Consider the following 17,901-nt stretch of genomic DNA (forward strand, 5'->3'; position numbering starts at 1 on the left):
AGTTTTGAAAGCCTGAAGCCAAAGTTGGGCAAGGCCAAATCTCCAGTAAGCAAAAGTGAAAACTTCCTTCTTGGAAGCTAGGCCTCTGGTCTAGCACCAAGGATCACACAGGCAACTGTGCATTTATTTACGAAAGACTATTCTATATTAGCAAGCAAATTCAAAGACTGCATTCTAATTTGTAACCACATGTGGTAGGAAAGCACTGGACAGTGGCTGCAGTTATTCTTCCCCTCTCTAGGCACCTCAGGTTGGAAATTCTAGGACAGAGACTAGACAGCTCCCACCAAGCCTCATAGTCTAAAGAAATTCTCCACTTCAGCACTGGTAGCAGAAAAGAAAAAACAAATATTTGATAAACGTACTTTACTTTTTGCACTTTGAAGTAGGTAGCATCTCTAAAAACCCTCAAACCTCAATAAAGTCAGCAGTGGTTTAACTTCTTAGCCCTGAAACTTGACAAAGAGCATCTACCTCGTTTAATTGTAACCTGTTCAAACAGTTCCAATGTCCAATATTAAAACTGACAAAAACAGGATACCATTTACACCAAAACAAGCTTCACAATTATTTTCATTGTGTGTGCCACAAAAAAACCCCATGTGTTCATAAAGTGCAAAATAAAGTTAGGCTAAAGAGCATTTATCAACATTTTCATGCCACTTCTGTAGTACTTATTACAGGCAGGTACCATATATTTTTTAATTCAAGGCAAAATATTTCTTTGCTCAAGGAGCAACCATAGCTACAGAATTAATTAAATCCATGTATAAATTAAATATTTATGCTCCAGTACCTTAAAAAAAGTATTAGAAACTAACACTTACAGGCTTTTCCATTCATAAACTCCAATCTAACTGGAACATCTGCAGTTTCTGGCAGGTGTATGTGTAATAGTGACCAAGGTACAGAAATACTGTGAGGTGCTCTGATTCCACAGTGATGACAACCTCAGTATAAAGGCATCCAGTAGAAAAATAAATTTGTATACTGAAAAAATTGTACTTAATCAGCTGAGTTCTAACAAGAGGTCAATATCTATGTAATTTCACGGGAAGTGCATAAAGAGTTGATTTTGGTGAAATCTCATGGCCAAATTATATTCTGCTCTTCAAGTGAACCCAACACAAATATTTCAGACAGCAAGCATGTTCTCTTTATTAAAACCATGTATTTCACACTTAAGGAACTATAACTTCAAGGTCTAAGTTTACTACATGTTCAATTGAGCAGGGTTTTTTTAGAATTTAGAATTTTTAAACTAGGAATAAAATCTTATGAGCTTTCAGAAGCTCCACACTAGCCTATTTTAGCTAGCATATCCCAGGCTGGCCTTACTTTTCCTTGAATTCCATCTTGTGCAAAAATGACCCTGCTTGGCACAGCAGTAGGCTCTATTCCTAAAAGTGACTAATTTTTCCATAGCAATCTAAACATGCTTTTAACCTCACTTCAACCATACAAAGTACCAAAATCCTTATTCTCTTCCTCTCCCTGAAGCTGGAGTGATGATCAGTTTCAGGAGACACACAGATGATACACTGGATCATGTCAGCAGATACGCTGTTCAGTATCCTCTGACCAAGAGCAAGAACACACAAAGAGTTCTGCAAAGCCAACTCTACAATAGCCTAGCCACAACAAAAGGTTCCTCTGACCTCAAAAAATTTAGATGCTGATATGTGACATGAAAGCATAGGACTGACTTTTCCTTCCTGCCTACATATCTCACCAGCTTCAGTGGGGAAAGCCACTGAAGCTGACTTCAGGCGAAGAACTCACCCACAGAAATACAAGGTCAGTGCATTATTCAGTACAAATTTCTTTCTCAAAATGATTCTGTGTCTGAAATAAGAATTGTTCCAAACACAAGATGTGGTTTGGAGAATAAGAAAGACAGTTCCTGGATAGACTCGAACTGCCTGACATGAATATAAATAAACCATGACACAGATTTAGTTAACTGTCAGCAAGAAGACAATATCACTCATTTTAACCATTTAGTAGTAACGAGTTCAATTGCTCAAACTGAAGGTCATTGTTTTCCTAAATGTCTGTTTCCAGTTTGGGGTATGGTAAATAAAAAAGCTACAACTTTGTATTTTGTTTTAAAATCTCTTTAAAAACAAGTATTAATTTTTAATACTTTACTGAACAACCTACAGATAACAGGAGTGTTTAACCTATCTTTTCTAACTAAAGTTGTTTTTTAAAATTCTTCTCCAAAATCAAAACATCAGTCTCTTGATCCTGAAATGTTTTATCACTCATATTGTCTCAATTTAACCCTTAGAGTGCCTTCATGTCATTTTACCAGAGCCCCTCATAGGAACTATTTGTCCAAAATGCTATGATAGAACTAGACCTGTATCAACTTCACTGAACTCTTCTTTCAGAGTACCTGACTATAAAAGCCCAGCTCCAGGCAAGATTTAAATATGGACTGATATTAAATTAATATCCACTAATTTATCTTTAATTATTGCTCTACTTCTGTACATGGTGTTGACCCAGGCCAGTTGGCTGGTATCTTCATGATCTTCTCATGGTATAAATATCTCAACTTGAATTTAGACATCTGTGACTTAGCAGAGAGGACAAAACTTTCTTTGTCACAGTTCTTATATGATTACATTCCTTGGATTATCCCAGGCACCATCCAGCCTTCTCTATCCCCCAAACAGAAGTGCCATATTATCGTATGCAATATTATCATCATCTACATTAAATATCACTAAATACTGAGATGAAATCAAATATTTGGCATCACCCTGTTCATAATTTTCTTTTCCATGCAACTTTTCTCTCTTGTTATTTCCTGTCATCTTTTACCTCAGGTTAGATGGCCACATTTCTGAAACACAGCAGAAAAAGTAGATTGAAGTAATCACCACAAGTAAAAGTTCATGATGCTTTGGAGCAGCAGATGAGAACTTGGATTACACTTCTAATCTCATAGGAGCCAGAAAGCGTGTAAATGAACTAGAAAACCTTTTATCTAGTGCACTCAAAAAGTTTTTAGAGAAGGTGAATTTGGCCTGAAACACCACTAAGAAGACTAAGCTTGAGCAGACTATTTTTAACAATTCCCCAAAACAGTTAACACTGACAGTAACAGCATGCAAGATAAGGGAACTTTTTCTATATAACAGCTAATGCAACTCAATGGAAAAGCAGATAGAGGGTGGAAATGGGTTAAGTTTTACTTAACTAAGCTTTGCTGTTGTTGCTTTAAAATGATTTTATTCTTGTATATTTCAGTGAAGTTTTTTAATTAGGGTTCTTGGAATAAGTCCCAAACTAATTTATGACAGAACCCTAAAATACTTTTCTTAAAAATCTGACATCTTATAGAAGACCTTACAAGGCCAAAGATGCTTCCCATCAAACATCTAGCTTTGGGCAGAATAAAAAAAGGTAAGACTAAACTCCTAGGGAATTCTCTTATAACACTTCTTCCTTAGCATCAGTGTCTTAGCCTCATCTTTGAACTAGCAATAAACCTGTGGTAGTTTATAAATGGCTGGGGTTAGAAGCTGAGGCTTATAAAACAATCTTCTTCAATGCATTAAGTTTGGCCATTCACGTATGAACAAAGTGAGAAAGTTCAATGTAAATCATGCTGCTGTTCCATGTAACAAGCAAGCACACGACACATTTAGATACATGAGGAACAGGCAGGGTGTGCATTAAAAGATAAACACTTGAATGTGTGACAAATTGAGGTCCATGATAAGTTTTCCATTGTTGAAGGAGAGCTAAATCACTTTTAAGAGTTGTGTAGCTTTCCTGAACAGCAGGCATCTTGACTTACCAGAAGTTAACCCTTTAATGCACTATGCCCTTAATTAGATTTGAGGTTGCCCTTCCCTTCAAACAGTGTAAAACTCACCTTCAGAAATTAGGGCTCTCTCTATATACAGCTAGGGAGCTAAACATGATCAATGTGGCTCTCGGGAAAAAAAAAAAAAAAGAAACAAGAAAAAAACCAAAACACCAAAAATTTCATTTTATAAAGATTTATCTCTACAAAGTTTGGTCTAAAGCAAATCAATTTGCTGTAAAAGACCTTGTTACTAATAGTTTGTGAGAACTTTTATAATGTCATTGTTTTCAAAATACTATTATGCCAAACAATTAAACAACAAATTCTCTATGCAATCATAATATATATCCCCTAAGCATATGCACATTCATACACTTTTAAAGGTTTTTAATGGCATTCTTGAACTTTCAACCTCAAGTTTACTTCATTTTCAAGTTACTATAATTCACATCATGCCTGCAAATATTCTGTGATCGTAATTGCTGCCCATCTTTTATGAAGAACTTTTCAGCTAATCACATGATGACCTATTCCTAGCAAAGCACAGAAGGATTACTGTTTCTGAAAAATCACTCTCAATACAGAAGCACGTTCACTTGTTTTCAAGCCATAATGTTAATTGCTAGTATATCTGCCTAGTTTAACACATCAAATTCAAAAGTGGACATTGGGACATAATTAGTGTTTAAAACCATTTGGCTGAAGAGTGATAAGCCACACATACAGATTCAAGGCTTAATGGCTGTTATTTCATGTTTTGTGCCTTCCCCTATTTAACTAGAGATAAATAAATTGGTTCTTCCTTTTTAAGAATGCTACTTCCAAGACTATTATTACATTATCTAACAAAGTAAACAACTTCACAAGCAAACGACATGTGAAAATTGAGATGAGCTATTTAATTATATTCAAAGTATGGACAGTCTTGTTCCTTGTCTGACAAATTCTTCAACCTCTGCTAAGCTGATCAGCTAATTGAATCCATTGATGTGAAAAACCACAGGCTCAAGTCTGTACTGCATACATCAGGCTGAAGGATTTCTGCTCCAGCCATGGCAGTAATAGTCAGTGGGGTCAGGTCAAAGAGGGTTAAAGTGAGTCAGGATATAGCCAAAGGAATACATCAAACACTGATTTTAAAAGGGCAATTAATCTTAGACAGAAATGCTTCCTGGGGAATGAGATCTCAATCTTAAGAGCACACTACATGATGTAGCAGTAAAAATGTACATATACAAGCTTAGAGAGCTTTCATCCTGTGATCACAAACAGAAGGGGAGTGCTGTTTATCAGAGAAATACAAACCCTTGCTAAAATACTTACATTAGCGTCTTCCGGGCCCTTACTCATCGAAAAATAAATTCTGTAATGAGCAGGCTGTAGAGTTTGCACACATGAACTACCTTTTTTTAATACATGTACTGTAGGTTCTTTTGGACTAAAGCATTTAGAGATCTCTACCACAGTAAAATTAAAGAACCTAGCACTGAAAAATTCAGGAAAGAGTGGTGAAAGGAGTAATGGAATACCTGCAGGACGCTTTACACTGAACACTAAAAAAATAACAACCCCTTCTCAAAACAGCTACCTGGTCAGAGTTAAAATTGGAAGAAGGTTTTCATAAAAAATTCTTTTTAGCTTTTCCATTCCAAAATATTAAGACAGTTAGCTGCAAAGCTGATAAATTATAATATAATCTTTATTTTTAATGGGAGTTTGACTTATAATTTAAGTATTTTTAATTTAGAGTTCAGAAAGTATTTTTTCTGCTTTATAGTCGAAAAATAGATCCATAAACCTTACAACACAAACATACAGCATTTGCAAACAAAATTTGCTACATTAGTATCATTAATTAGTTAGCAAGATTACCAGGAATCATTAGCTGTGTAGACAAACACAGGTCTGAAATTAATTATCACAAATTTGGCCACATTAGCTCGCAGCACTAAAGAGGACTGGCTTTGCAGCCATCTCTCCATCTGAGGATATTGATCCCCAACATCACAAGTGTCAGGGGGCATCTCTTTGTCTATCTGGTTCATACATGTGGCTTCCTGGCTTAAATGGCTGGTGACAGCTTGCACAGGTACTGGACCTAGTGAAGTTTGCCAAAGTGTAGAGACCTGCTGCACTTTGCCATTGTAAATGTGGTGATGGTACAATCTGGAAAAAGGACAAGGAGCACAAGTGCATTCAAATCTTCACTGACTGTGGCACCTCCTGCGCACAAGCCAAACCACTGTGTAAGACTTTGACACAAGGAAAAGTTTTACCTCTATTTTTTAACAGATATTCTTCAAAAGGCTACAGGTGCAAAGTAAAATATAAAGTTATCCACTGTTTATCCACTCATTGTGAAGTTATTAAAATCTCTGATTAAAATGGGGTATTCAAGCAGGGGACAACTACTGTCAGCAAGTGCTGCTGAATCCTTAGAGAAGAGATTAAGACATATAATGGGTTATTGTCCTTTACATTACTGGTAAAACTACTATCTATCTTTCTCCTAATGATTTTTGTAGGTCCTTTAGTTTTGCAGATTCTATTTTTTCCAGCCCTATAAGAAGTTTATCTCCTGGAAAAATCATATATACACCTATATGCATCTTGGCAAAACAGAACCAGACTGCAAGAGAGATGCAAGGAAGATGGGAATGATTTTACTCAGCCAACCCCCAAAGACACAGTGCATACACCTAATTTAAAGGTATAGATATAATTTAAAAAATGGGCCAGAACCCATCCTTTGAACTTCAGGAAAAATGCCAGAGAACAGCTCATGCCTATTCAGCTAAATTATCTGCCCCTTTCTACTGCTTCTTGAGAACAGACCCCAGACTGTTAATCCATGAACCCTGCTCAAATGTATTTGAGAGAGTATTAATATGCTTTGACCAAAATTATGCCCAAGAATTGTTAATAGTCATACAGCACAAAAAAACCACATGTTCTAGCCCACTTCTGTTTACCAGTATAAATAAAAACACTGAGAGCACATAATTTAAATCTGTTTGTGGGCTGCAGTGTCCTGGTTGAGAACTTCACATTGTGGATCTTCATGGAGGGTTATTACTGTCTCCTGAAAGTTTTGGTAGACCCAAATCTCTAGTTACTCTTGAACTAATTACAGCACTAAAGGCATTGTCATATTTTCTGTGAAACTAACAATAAGAAATAGCCTGTAAATCTAAATTTGTGTACTTCAGCTGTTGCTGACATGCTTATTTCTGCAAGCAAGGATATATGAAAAACCAAAAGTTTGGTTTGGGTTTCTTTCTGTGAAATTTTTGATGGCTCACTCATACTGAGTGACCTCTGTGGCCTCTGGAGTAAGACAGACTAATTTAGATCACAACTCAAAAAAATCCAGTTCTTAACTCTGCTACTGACCTCAGTGTGACCAGGTACAAGCCACATCACCCCTCTGTGCCTCTTAATTTCTGCTTCTTTTTTGTCTTTCTTCACTCATCTTTTATCTAAGTGATAAATTCTGTGGGAACACACTGCAGTGTGTACAGTGCATAAGGAACCTGCAGCCTCCTCCTAAAACACAAAAAATACTCATTTTAAAACTGAAAATTCCACACAACCAAAACACACTGTCCAGATGCTTTGATCCCAACAGTTCTCCTAAAACTCACATACACAACAGATGAATAGAAATCAGGCAGGTTTTCTGTCAGTAATTTTCCACAATCTCTTCTCAACTGCCTAAATTTCCAAATCTATACAGCACTCAGTCACGTGTGTATAGACTGTATAGACAGTCAGGAAACTGATGGTAAGACGCTGATGCTCCTGGGAAGAGCAGACTATTATTCCAGGATGAAAAAACCTCACCTCTCTTCTGGAGAGCATTTTAGAAATGCTGGCTTGTCATTTTCAAACAGAATAAGCTAAATTTTGAAGAAGTTCTTTTGCTCTGTGGAGGACTTTACTTTCTCCATTTCATACTACTACTGCTAATGATAGACTTACAAAACCTCTTCTTGTGTATGAATAAAGTCATTGGCCTTTTGACTAATTTAAAGAGAATAGTCTGGAGTCTGATACTAATAAAACTTATTGGGTGGCCAGCAGAACAAATTTAGCTGAAGCTGAACAAATTTCCAAAGGCTTGCCTGAGAAACAGGATTATTTCCCTATTTGCTGTACCTCTTCCTACAGTCTACCATTCTGAATGTTCGTGCCTGTGCATGCTCAGAAACCACTTCTAAGTCACAAAGAACCAGCACATTACTCTTGTGATGTGAGCAAAGTTGCTGGACACAAGAGGAAAGAGTAGATGAGAACAGACTACGGCAGATGGACGGGACCTACAGGGATCATCTCATCCAACTGCCTGAAAAATCTGGGGCTGGCCAAAAGTTAGAGCACGTTATTAAGGGCCTTGTGCAAATGCCTCTTAAACACTGACCAGGCTTGGAGCATTGCCCACCTCTCTAGAAAACTGTTCTGGTGTTTGACCACACTCAGGCTAAAGATGCTTCACAAGGTCCAGTCTAAACCTCCCCAGTGCAGCTTTGAGCTATTCCCACATGTCCTATCACCAGATACTCGGGGAAGAAATTAGCACTTCCCTCTCCCCTTCCTCAGGAAGCTGCTCCTCACAGGACATGCCTTCCAGCCCTATCACCAACAACATTCTTGTTGGCATTTGGACATACTGAATTTCATCCCATTTGCCAACAGGAAAGGAGGAAAGTGCTCATAAGCTACCAGATGGATGATCCTTGTAGAGTCAATTGAGGCAAAGCAAGAGAAGCCCTTAAAAACCAAGCTATGGTCAGTGTTTCCCAGGAAAATATATGCAGGAAGATCACAAGGAGACCTACATACCCACTATGTTTCCTTTTAGGAGCAAGTGAGCAGAACATTCTGCACACAACAGAACTCCTCTCTGATTATGTAGAGTTTGTTTAGAAATGAAGATGGCTAACAAGATGCACAGCTGCCACATTATTCTCCAATTATCTGCACCTTTCCATGTGGTCATGACAAATTAAAGCTATATTAATTACTTCTGTAGTCGTGACTATTAATTCTATAATCTCAAGCCAACCTCTAGACTTCTACCCCTTTTTACCAAAAAGGACAACTAAATCAAAAAGTATGCAATTTTAGCACAGGAAAAAAAAAAGTTTCCACTTCAACTTAAAAAAAGGCAACTGGGGCAGTTAGATGTTTGTGGGTGTAAAAAAACCCCAAAAATCAAAAGTCGGCAGTAAGATGAAAGTCAGATGCAGAAGGATAATCCAAGCAGATGGCCTAGTTAGGAAAATATAATAGGCACAAATAGTGACTCACACCAGAAAGGAGAAGTACAGGATGACCTCCTCCACCATGGAAAGCACCACTGAGTCAAGGACGCAAGGAGGGCGGAACAGCTTAAACAGTGGCCTGAAGGTCACTTGTGGCCTGCAGGGTGACTCCCACAGCAGAGCAGACAGGGGACCAGAATTCGTATCACTAGCAAGCTTTTAACCACCTTTCAGTACACCCACACTCTACAAGACCTCTAACCCTTCAAAAAACTCTCATAGCCATGTAGGATGAAAGTGTGGCTAATAAAGTGTCTAAAACCGCCCAGGGCTTGTTATATTTTTAAATTCAGGTGGCCTGGGAAATTATTTCAACACTGTACCTCCACAGCACTGAAAAGCAGACCAGTCTGCAGAGAGCACATGCAATCAGACTTACTAGTCAGACATGGGGAGCAAAGACTTCCTCAGTTTGCTGACCACAGGAGCAGCAAGGAATGGGATAGTGCTGTGTTCTCCAATTCCCACAATAAGCCCCACGTCAAGCTAATTCTGACCTCAGGCAGAGCAAGCCCAGTCATATTTCATGTCTATCCAAAGACATTCACACTGCATAAATTTACCTCCTTCTGTTGCACAATTTCTCATTTGTATCAATATTAGGAGTCTACATGGCAAATCTAATCTAAATTCAATTTTCTGTTTAACTAATTTACTGGAAGTCAATGCTTAAAAAACTGAGGGAGAACAAAAACAATTAATATGTAGTCTCTCATACATTATACATTAAAAAAAGCTGAGAGTTAATTGAAAACAGTTGATCCCTAATTTTACAAAATCATTCAGTACAGCAAGTCTTAAGAGAAAAATCCTGAAAGTCTTTTTGATCCTTGTTTTATTTCTGAAAGAACTAATGACACTGCTTTAGAAAGAGGTCAGTTCACGCAGCTTTTCTGAATGAACAACAATGCTGTGAAAACTGGGAATGATTGATAGCCTACTGTTTGCGTCATTATGTCCAAATGTTTACCATTTGAGCCTTCAAGGAAGCATGAGACAAAAATCAAAACAAGTTTTATGAAGACTTCAACAACACTTGCAAATTAAAATTGTATCCAGAATTGTTTAGACATGATAGCAGTGCAAGAAATCTGCTTTCTTTTGCATTACACCATTTTTATCTTTGCATTATGCCTAATGTCTTAAATTTCTGGTGGGGAAGAGGAAAAGTCTTTCCCTTCCTCTGTTTTCTATCATTTTAACCCTTTGCCTCTTCAAAGCATTCTGTTGAACTCAACACTGTTTCCTCTTGCAGTTGCTGCTTTGTAGTTATGTAAGATCATACTGTGTTCCTCCCTTTCTCCTAATAAGATGAGTCACTATTTCTAACTGAACTGTTTACAGTATTAGGATGTTCATTTACAGGAACTTAATAAATGTGTATTAAACGAAATATATTTTTTCAATAGTTGTGAATTATTCTTTTTTTTTTTCCAATTTGATAAGAGCTGACATTCAGAACTGATATTACTTCTGGAAACAAAGGCCCCTTAATTGGCAAGAGGAATGCCATCACCAAATACAGAAAATCATGGGGAAACACTACATGACTTCTTTGAAGCAACAGATAGATAACACTTAAATTTATTATCTGTCATATTTATTATCTGTCATAAACAACAGTGCTGCTGTAATCAGTTGGCCTAATCCACCTAATCAGAGTACAACTGAGAATTTTAGACAGTAGGGGAGAGTAGCTATGGTATTAGCTCTTTCAGGGATGGATAATTTTGTTATTCATCACTTTGAGGAAGAACACCCATAAGTAACATGTTCTATCATATCAGTTATGTGACCTTATGCTATAGTTGCAGGCAACAACATTGTCTTAAGATCCTCTCTTCCTTACCTGCATAGAAACTACAACACCACAGTGTAAGAGACCACAAGCAATATCAAGCTCTATCTTAGCCTATTCCTGTATAACCCACTAAACCTTCCCACAGATAGCAGTAACTCTGAAGTTATTTAAATGACTGCCTAATTTTCTGGAACTGCAACTACTGCAGATAATTGCACTTCACCACACAAGATCTGTCCAATTAAAGAACCAACTTTTGTCTGTGCAAGTGGCATCCATAAGCATAGGAAAAAAGATCAATCTATGAGTTTACAGGCTGCAGCATGAATAATCAGAATAATCTGATCATAACCCTGATTCTAAACACTCATGAATGGGTGTTTCATATTAAAATAAAAAAGCCATCTGTCATGAGCTTAGATTCAAAACTACATGATGCACAGTCTATGAGAAGCAAAGCTGAAGGATTTTGGACTGTTGGCTGGAAAGGATATACGTAAAATGGTGAATGAGAAGGTTGACACAGGACAACTTTATTCTGACTTCCTTGAGTAACTAACCAGGACATTGGTCATCTTGGAGGACAAATGAAAGGCAAGAGAAACTGAGAAATAGAAGAATGCTGATAGAGAGACACAGTCCCTAGGTATGGGGACACCTAGATTTTTGTATCCAGTGATACAGAAATTTGTTGGAAAACTCTAGAACACTGAAGTCTAGATAATAGAATACCACAAGACAAAAAGATAGAAAGGAAAAAGAAAAAAACTAATAGAGCAGAAGTGACTAATTACTACCCCAGAGAACTTGATCTATTCCTGTTAGGAAATCAGCTTAGGTCTGAAAATTGCAAAATTAGTTATATTAATTACAGTAAGCTTAGCCAAAGGAGAGTTAGCTTTAGAGGATGCAAAAGCAGATACTAAAAGAGTAACAAAGACAGCAAGAGCTATTGCTGGAATAGATGATGAAGGAACATGAGCAGGAAAAAGAAGAGACACTGACATGACAGAAAATAAGATAGGTCAACGCAAGTTGAGAAGAGAACTGAAAAGTAAGTGCCTCTCTTTCCTGATGCTGCTATCAGGATATATATACTAAATATATAAATAAATAATAAATATAATGAGACTCTGCCCAAAAACCTAACTGACCAGCTTGCCTCAGATTTGAGTATGAACAAACATAAAAAACAAATACACACATACTCCTCCAACAGAGAATGATCACAACTGAAAACTAAACACAATTTACTACATTCAAAGCACAGAACTTGCCATGCTTTACTTTAAAAGACTGAAAATTGAAATGAAATTGCCCATCTTCCTGGAAGGATTTCCAAAAACCCTAGACAGGCAGGAAGAGTAGTCCATGAATAGCAAGCTAAGTATATCCATATTACTACACAATTCCCAAATTTGATTTCATTTGTATGCAGCCTTTAAATGAACTGAATTAAACAATAATTATGGAAATACAGTAAATAAAAATATGCTAATACACAACATAGGATTATCCCATAGTAAAATTTTAGACTGAGATGACTTTAATTTATGAACTGCTGTGTAACTGATGAAACACAGTTCAGTAACTAAACACAAAAATAAAACATGCCTTAAAGAAAGACTATAGCAGGCTACAATACAGAAGTGATTATTGAATTACTTTGAAAAGAATGATTTTAATATTTATTAAACATGACAAGAAGTACTTCACTGCTTCTCAAACTTTATGTCAACACAGGAAGACCAGAACAAAGAATATAACTGAAACAAAAGAAATGTGCCTATCTTCAATGAAAGGTGGTGACCTGGTCATACTTTTCTATTATGTGGCAATTTTCTATTGCCACATAACCACAACCACTGCCTATAGAGCAGAAGTGAGCAGCTAAACAGGAATCATGTAAAAAGAAAAAATACTCAGCTAATAAGAAAACAGATGATTTAACACGCTGTCTAAATACTTACTCAGACACAAAATTAGAGAGGGTTATATTAAATCAGTTCTAACCTAGCTTTCTGGAAGAAAGTACTGCACAATACTGCAGGAGGAGTAATACAAAGTGAAAATAAGTGCATCTTCCTTGAAGGTTCTCTGAACATTTAATTATTCTTAGAATTCTTAAATGTTTCCAGTACCTAAAGGAGGCCTAAAAGAGAGCTGGATAGGGATCTTTTGCAAGGCATGAAAGTGATAGGAAAAAGGGAAATGGCTTTAAACTGAAAGAGGGCAAGTTTAAATTTGATATTAGGAATGAATTCCTTACTCAGCAGGTGGCGAGACAGCGGCACAGGTTGTGCAGAGAAGCTGCGGATGCCCCATCCCTGGAAGTGTTCAAAGCCAGGCTGGATGGGGCCTTGAGCAGCCTGGGATAGTGGAAGGTGCCCCGGCACTGGCAGTGGGGTTGGAGCTCTAGGATCCATTCCAATCCAAATCACTCTACGATTCTGTGTTTGCTACTAACAAAGACAGGTATTGTCATTGTTGCTTTAGGAAAACAGGGTATCCTTTATAGTCAAAATAATGAATGTAATTGCCAATAGTTTTAAGAACTACACTGGCTTCTTAGTGCTTGCTCCCACTGCTTTCCTTTACACTTTCTTACCATTACCACTAATGTTTGAAATGCTTGATGCATATTCTGACAAATGGATTCCCAACTACTGTGCACACTGCTCCAACTCCACTGCAGTGATTGAGGACAAGAGAAAATAAGGTCAATGCTCCTTGAAATCTGAAGAGTTAGAGGATGGACTCAAACAGAAGCCACTCTTTGCTTTTAGTATAACAACACCCATAACAAAGTCTTTTGACAACTAGTTTTTCTCTGATTAACAGCTTAAGCAGATGAAACTATTCAGCAACCCAGAAAGGTGAGCACTGTACAGAACTCATTAAGCAGAAAAAAAAAAAATCACAGACATGTAGGTATTTTATTAAAAAAAAGATTATGTATATATAGAAAATCAAGTAAAGGACCTCTCTCTGAGGAGAGAGAAAAGTATGGGATGGGATAATAACAGTTCAAAGTTTTCATTTTTCACAGCACTTCAACGAACAATAAAAGGCTTGAATAAATAGTTTCATAAGCTAATTTAAATAAAATACAGTATTCTAAACAGTTACCCGCAGCTTATAATAGTCCAAAATAATATTGACACAGCATTTTACAAAGACCATTTTCACTATCAATCTTTTAATGTCATTATTCAACCTGTTCTTTTGACAGTGCTCTTTACACCGTGTTCTCAACAGTTTGTAATCAATGCATATATTTGAGCCACATATATATAAAAATACATTTTTTCATTGAAACATTTTTCTCAGCACAGTTAAAAGGAAGACTTAATTATATCCATGCTTCCTAAAGCAAAGGCATATAGACACTGTGGGTGGTTCTTGAAATCCTTCCCTCCCTCCTCTTGTGGTGGTCCCTAAGAATCTGGCAGCAGGAACAGCTCAGTGTACGGCTACAAATGCAGAGTCTGAAAACCATATATTCCCTGTGTTCCCACGGCATAAAGCTCAGTTACGGATGTCACCACAGACAAGCAACCACCACAATTACCGTGAAGCTTCCAGTTGAATGAAAAGTCATTGGAAAAGAGAAAACCATAGAGGAAAAGGGGTGGGGGGGGAAGTCAACAGATGGAGAAAACAGAAGAAGCTCATATTGATTTTGTTGCGCTGAAGAAAAGATGCAGTTAATGTCATCAGTGAATCAATTCACTAAAGAGGGAGGTTAAATACAGCTTGGAAAATTATCTAAATGGCTTTGAAAAGAAGAGTAAAAAGATTTTAAAAACCTGCTTTTCCAGTATCTATTATATCTTTAAGCATACTTTTGATGAGATACTACTTTTATTTCCTTTGTTCAGAAAAATTAAGTAAATTAAACTTTAATAACTGAATAGTCTGAAAATCCAGACATGAAAAAACTTTTTAATTATTTTCTAATAAACCTTTGATAATGTATTCTGGTTTGTTACAATATTATTTTAATGCCTCCACCAGAATAAAGTGTAGATTAAGACAAAACATACATGTTTACAAGAAAAATATTAGAAGATACTAAGCAAGATCCAAAAAAGACAATTTTTAATGTCTGACTACAATCTATTTTTCCTTTAGAAATAATTTTAACAAGAGTTTCCTGAATTATCATCATTTTAGAGATCACAAATTGAAGTCAAAGTGATATTATAGTCAGAAATTTAAGTTTTTTGGAGGGTGGTACAAAAGGCCTAAACTTTACTTTAGAAAGTGCCTAGGGTTTGCACACTCAAAGGCCCAGAGTTCTCACTGATTTCAAGCACAAGCAAGCAAACTGTTCAGCAGAACAGTCACACTGATCACTGGATTTTTCTGATGCTCCTCTCCATAGGATTTGTAACACTCAGCTTGCCTGTGATTACATACGAATGAATTCTCCAGGAAAAAAAGAATTAAATTCTCTTCCCAAAGGCAGTATTCAGCTGCCTAAATTATAATACTTATTGAAGCACATTAATTCTTGATTTATCCCTTCAAGAATCAGGACTGTGATTTTTCACTGACACACCTGACACTAAAACATGCCCAGCCTGGGCAGAAAGACAATAGTCTCATAGGAGACAAAGAGAGATGAGAGGCAGAGAGTGATTATAAGCTGAATGGTAAGTATGTAAGGAAATTATGATTGTACAGCCAGTCTACAGCTCTGACACCTTCTAAACTTCAAATATTCAACTTCAAATGAAGACAACTGAAGTAAAACCTTTAGGTGTAGTATCCCAGGTTTCCAAAACATGTTTGCAAATTAAACTCTCCTATATTCATACCTCTTCTGTACTTTGAACTGATGGAACATCTGCTGACATAGGAAATTTGTTAAATTCTCAGTGATCCAGCATCAGAGAGAAAATTATTTTACTGAATGAGTTTCATGGAGACTTCAATAGCACAAATGTGCTGTGCTTCTGCAGTCTCAGGAGTTTAGCTTATATGGTGGAAAAGAGTGATGTTTTTCCTCATTATAGCTGCTAACATTTCTACAGGCAAAACTCTAAACAGTCTGGTGAGTTAGCTGTTTTTTTAATAGCTCAAAGCTGTATTAGAGCATGAAGACTTAATATACTGCACATTACATTTGAATAATAAATAAGTGGATTTAGTCAAGAAAGAGACTAATCAAATGCACTTATTGGCTAAATTGAATAATCAGTGAACAGAGTATGATGACCTCTAGCAATCAAGCCTAAACCAGCAGTGTCCTTCCTTGTCCATGATCCTTAGCAGTAAGAACCACTGCTGTCATGGACATCCATCTTTTCAGGTCAGTGTCCTTTATGCCTGAACCTTTCTTGATCATCCCTTTGTTTTGTTCTAATTCTGCTTCTTTCTTTTTTACTTTCCATGTTGCCATGCCTAAATTTCTGCTTTGTATTCCTGTCTGCAGTACAGCAACCCTGAACAGGCTTTCCTCAGTCCTTCATCAGACAATCCCCAGCTCCACCTGACCACCTCTTCACCTGCAGCTTGTCATTCTGCCAGCACAAACTACCCTTCTTTTCAACTTCTGATTCAATTTGCTCCTCCAAATCCCTTCTCTGAATCACTTGGCCACCAGGTTATCTACTCACCATTCTTTCACAGATGTCTTGCACAAGCTCTGTACATGCTCTACAAGCAAGATGCTTCTTTTTCTCCTTCATCCTTTTATCATCTCCTACCCCACTTACTCTGTCCAGGTGTTCGCATTTATTATGTCTGGTTTTGGCTTTTGCCCCAATCTCTTTCATTCTGCCACATTGTTTATAGTCACTCTCCCAATCACATTTAATGATTCCCAGATCTGTCATTTTCTTCCAAATTACTTGCTCAGTCAGACTCTCAAACCCCCTCCACTGGCTCTGTGTATCAGTCTACCCCCACATCTCCTCAGAAGCCCACATTGTTTTCTGCATTCAGCTCAGACAGCTTCCCTGACTTTCCAGCACACCAGAAGGGGAGAATGCTCACAACACCAGAGGAATAACTGAACTACAACACAAAGCTGTGTTACAGGAGAAAATGTGTCGAGTTCTGGATAGCTAACACCCATGTGAGGGACCAGATCTATTAAATTCTGAAGTTTCCAAGTTGCTCAGTAAAAACTGGGTCAAATTTAAGCAGATGTATACAGGAACAGACATTCCAACACTCCAAAACCCACCGAATTTCACATCCCTCCTCGTATGTGTAAGAACAGTACCTACTTTAATTTCTCTTCTTCCAACTGTTTCCTTGTCCAGGTTGAATAAATGTAAGCTTTTTTAACTTTTAACAAAAATGAAGCAAGCAATTAGCACAGTATATTTCTGTTCTGCTATCCAAGATTGGTGCTTTTGTCAACATCTAAAAAGAAGGCCTACTGATGGGAAGCACCATCACTGGTATTCAGACAGAATTGTATTACACTCACACTTTCAATAAGGGCAGTTAACTAGCACATTCACCATCTACAGCTTTGGCAAATGTGCATAAAAATTGTCATCCCTTAAATCCTGGAATAACTTGTGCATAAATGCTTATGATTTAATTTGTGCTCGACTGCCTTTCAAGTTAAAATGCATCCATCCTTCTCAATGATTTTTTTAAATTCCCTCTCTACCTTTTCAGTAGGGTGTGTATGATACAGACAGTGAAGTACTTAAAGATGGTTAAACTTGCTGGTGCTAACATTCATGCATCTATTGGTATCTCTCTTTATCTTTTGGACAGTTAGTGGAAAGCATTACTTAAAATAATGCTCCAAAATTTCAAATAGCTTTATGAAAAAGGGACACATGGTTAGCAATATTCCGTATTTTTCTTACCTTCTGTTATTTTTGGAAATTGTTCCCATGTGTTAACAAGTATTAAAGAAGGGTAAAAAAAGTACTTTGATATTTCAGTGAATTTCTAAGATCCTGATACTGGGAGGAATC

The 17,901-nt window shown here is 37.0% G+C and overlaps 1 protein-coding gene across 2 annotated transcripts in view; it reads right to left on the bottom strand.

Annotated features, from left to right (window-relative positions):
• The window catches only part of ATG5 (autophagy related 5), a 73,136-nt gene that overhangs the window by 7,630 nt on the left and 47,605 nt on the right, over positions 1 to 17,901 (bottom strand). Inside the window, exon 8 of one of the 2 annotated variants that reach the window (XR_010358560.1) lies at positions 7,220 to 7,372. The exons of the other annotated variant lie outside the window; for it this stretch is intronic. The gene's annotated coding sequence lies outside the window, so the exon portion shown is untranslated. The remainder of the gene's footprint in view (positions 1 to 7,219; positions 7,373 to 17,901) is intronic. 2 annotated transcript variants of the gene reach the window in all.

The sequence above is a fragment of the Passer domesticus genome, chromosome 3 (assembly GCF_036417665.1).
Source record: "Passer domesticus isolate bPasDom1 chromosome 3, bPasDom1.hap1, whole genome shotgun sequence".
NCBI classification, from domain to species: domain Eukaryota; kingdom Metazoa; phylum Chordata; class Aves; order Passeriformes; family Passeridae; genus Passer; species Passer domesticus.